Here is a 4443-nt window from a genome sequence, read left to right on the forward strand (position 1 = left end):
TGATAGTATAAAACATTGTGAGAAAAGGCTCCCTCTGAAATAACGTAGTATTCGAGTAAGAAGTAATTTAGAATCTGAGGTCCCGAAATCAAGCATCTGAAAGCACAAAACTTCGTGTGACAAGGGTGTTTTTTCTTTCAACGTTATCTCGCAACTTCGCCGACCAAATGAGCTCACATTTTCACAGGTTTGTTATTTTAGGCATATGTTGAGATACACCAAGTGAGCAGACTGGTCTTTGTTGTTGTTGTTGTTGTTGTTGTTTCAATTTATTAATACATTATTATCAAGTAATGAATCACAAGGGAAACTGACTGGGTAAATGTTAAATAGAAGGGGGTTGAACAAAAACAAATTTACCAGAGCGGGATTTGAACCAACGACTTCCGGATTAACGTACCCGCGCTCAACAACTATTTTGGGAGTTAGATACATTTAAAATAAATTCGAATTATTCAAAAACAAATGTTACATGAAAGCTGACCAGTCTGGCATTTGTTTTACTCTTGTCAAACTGTCTAGATTGTTTATAAAGACACGACTTGGATTTGAAATGTTTTCAACTCTTAATTATTTTTTCCTGCCTTAGATTGATGTAGGGGCAATTGATTGGGTGTGGTGTTGATTTTTTTTTTATATAACATCTTTAACTCAGCATTCATTATTAAACAACTTCGAACTGGATCAATTTGTTATCAGAAGTGTTGCGAAAGTGCTGTTATTTAGTATTAAGCTATTTGGCAGAATTATCTGACATCCCTGTTTATTACGGTTATTGATTAACCGAAGCCTGTAACTTCGAGTTGAAGTTAAATACACCATACTTCAAATGTAAATACAAGTTTATTGTTTTTATTTGGTCTACATATTCTGCATAATATTGCTCTATACTCTATTAGTCATTTAGAGAAGTGAAGTGTTGCATCCTTCGACCAAGTAAACAGCTTTACTTCTAAACAATGTGTACTTTCTCTCATATTCTGAAATTATCTTTAAAACCAATTTTATGGTTCTTAACTATAACTTTGTGGTTTAATATTATAGTAAAATTAACAAGCTTTTATGTTAAGAATTCTTCCGTATAGCATAATGGCATTTAATTATTTCTGTATTAATGTGAAACTCTAATCAAAACTTGTTTTATATACGGTCCTATTAAAGTTGACACGTTCAATGTGTTTTTATAATAGTATGCCGATGCATTTGTTCATTATAAAGTGAATTTTAATTCAATTTAGTTAGGCGCGTAAAATATAAACGGATATGTTTTTTGGAAGTAGGACCCGATTTTAGGATCATGGCCGCTTTGGTTTAATGCTACCCAATAACCAACTGCTTGTAGGCCTATACGTTATCTATAATTCTCGAAATGCCTATATAAATAGCTGTCAACATTTACAACCAAATAAAACTAAAAAATAATGTTTTTTAAAAATAATAGTCTTTATTAAACGTGAGTATATTATTAAAATATATAAATCAAAGTTTCATTTTGTGTGAATTTTTACATTAGCATCATTGTTTGCGTTAGGCAGTGGACACTATTGGTAACGACACAAAATAATTACTAGCACAAAACCTTACTTTGTAAGGAGTAATGGGGAGAGGTTGATAGTAAAAAACATTGTGAGAAACGGCTCCCTCTGAAGTGAAGTAGTTTTCGAGAAAGAAGTAATTTTCTGCTCGGGTTTGGAATTTGTGGTCTCGAAATCAAGCATCCGAAAGTGCACAACTTTGTGTGACAAGGGATGTCATTACTATTATTGTTATTTTATGCATATGTTGAGATACACCAAGTGACAAGACTAGTCTTTGACAATTTCCGATAGTGTCCAGTGTCTTTAAGAGACACTTGACATAGTGCACTATTTTTAATAATTCTCAAAATAAACGTTAGCATAAAAACTTACTTGGTAACGAGCAATGGAGAGCTGTTAATAGTATAAAACATTGTGAGAAACGGCTCCATGTGAAGTAACATAGTTTTTAAGAAAGAAGTAATTTCTCACTAAAATTAGCCTTGCAAAAGGCAGTGGAATTATTCACTCCGAAAAAAGACCGCCGCTGTATAAAAACCCACCCATATTCACTGTGCATAACATCGCACGACACGATGCCCCCGTAAACTTTCCGTATGCGTCGGCCGTCGGCCTCCGTCGGCTTAACAAACAGACTAAATATAACAAAGTGTATCCTAGGTTTACATCAAAGGTGTTTGTGTGGACGCACATTGTATTTTGGTGTCTGACGATATGAGTAACGGTTCTCCGTGGAATTTGATAAACCTATAGTGTATGCCATAACAAAATAACAAAACAAGTACACCTAGTTCATAATTTTTGGAAATTTCGTGAAATTTGTTGTTTACATTTTTCAACTTCTCAGCATATGCTACTAATTTGCATAATGTTCTACTTAAGTTGTCAAGTAACTTGACAAAACTACAACATTCAAAATTGTTAAAACGTTGTATTTATGTAAATAAGTAACAGGACAAAACTGCAACCTTTTTGCAAAGTTGTAATTAGTAGTGTTTTAGTTTGGAAATAAGTTTGTCGTAGATGTATTTTCATCTTCTCTGAGGAAAACGTTTTCATAACGAAAACAATTAACAATTTTGTCATGTGATTGTATTTGTTATCTCTAGAAAACGTTTTCAAGATTTCAAGAAAGTATTACACAAAACGGTTTACTGAAGAAACTCACACAACAATCGAAGAATTTAACATCACTGTTAATTTGTTTTTATTGATCCATTCTTAAACAATAGAAACAGAGAGGTATTGAAAAGAAATCAAGTCTGACCCTAATTATTAAATGCAGCTGGTCGAAGCAAAAATAAATTATTAGCTGTGAGCACTGGAAGAAGGGGTGAGAACGTTCAAAATCGCCTGCAACGGCTGGGTTCGAACCCACCTCTCTACAAAAAAGTACTCACGCTAGGAAAAGGAAAATGATTTCAACTCATATTTTATAAATTAACGACAGATCCAGTTCTGAAAACCTATAGATGTTATGATAAAGGTTCTCTAAAGCATGTCCAACGGCTATTGGATGGTCACATCGTCGAAACTAGCTTCAGAGCACGATCAGACCTAGAAAACTATATTTATGTCTTCTTCAAAAATAATGGTCAGTTCTTGGTTTGCCGGTTTAAGTTGAAGTCAAACTGGGCTTCCTTGTGGAGAAATGGGGCTCGACCAGAATCGCCATTTATAATGGCTGGGGTCGAACCTTGGTCCACGGATGACCTAAGAACCGACCATTATATTAGAGAAAACAAAATCATAGTCCAGTCGTGACATCCGATACTAAGTGGTGAAGTTAATCCCACACACGCAACACCTCGGTACGATGGGCGCCACGCCCGATCGTTCTAAAGTTCCCGCAGTGTTCCGGCGATGAGAAAGATGAATCCCAGGAGATAGCATCAGAGTCGCTGTCTCTGCAATGGTAGCTCAAGTCCACGGAGGAGTCGCTGTCGTCTCCCTCGCAGGGATGATCCATGGGCGGACCGTACACTGTGAACTCGGACTGTGCAGGGGCAGCAGGTCTCGTCTTGGTCTTATGTCGACGGCCATCAGAGATGACGTTGTCCATATGCTGGGAGAGTCCTTTCACGTCGCTGAGGAGGCCCTTGAGTTGGCTTTCTACACTCAGCATCTGTGAGATCTCTTCGACTGACAGCTCGCTGTCTGGTTTGAACAACATCATCTTATCCACTAAGCGGGGGTTGATGGCTCTCCCGCTCAGGCATAGATCTGGAGTGCTTGGTCTATCCAGCAGCAGATCTACTTCCTCCTCAACTGTAACATTGATCTTGTCAATGATCTTAACAAGGTTGTCCCCATCTCCGGACTCACCAATGCCAGTTGATCTCCCACGCTCCTTGGGCAGTCGACGGGCCACCAGACTCTCAACAACCGTAGGTGTTACGGCCGGGTCCACACGTGGCCTGTGCTTCCAGAAGAGCGTTTTCCACAGCCGAAAGAAACCACAAGATGGTTTGATGGGGCTTTCTTCCAACTCTTCCACAGATGTTACAGTGGGTTGTTTTTTCGCCTTGAATCGCATAATTTTGAGAGATAAAAACTCACCGCTCAAAAGCTGAACTCAAAGAAATTTTGCAGAACACAAAATGACAACGTTTTTCTGTTGCCAGTCGTTGATATAAGCTTCGGTTGGTATGGGTCTCAACAAGTTTGTGTGACGTAACAATGCTTTTTTTCTTTTGTTTAAAAAAATCATCTCAGATGAGGTAGGTAATGAAGAGCTATCATTCGCTAAGAGTCCTGCGCAGAGCGTACACACGCGCGTGCACGTGTCCATTGTTTGGCATAAAGTCCACCACCACACCATGGCCACACCACTTGCAGTGACTGTGCATATGGCCTCGTTTTGGGCTAGAATTGTGACGTACTCGTGCATAAATATTAATGGTCA

Source organism: Asterias rubens, chromosome 19 (genome assembly GCF_902459465.1).
Source record: "Asterias rubens chromosome 19, eAstRub1.3, whole genome shotgun sequence".
NCBI lineage: Eukaryota > Metazoa > Echinodermata > Asteroidea > Forcipulatida > Asteriidae > Asterias > Asterias rubens.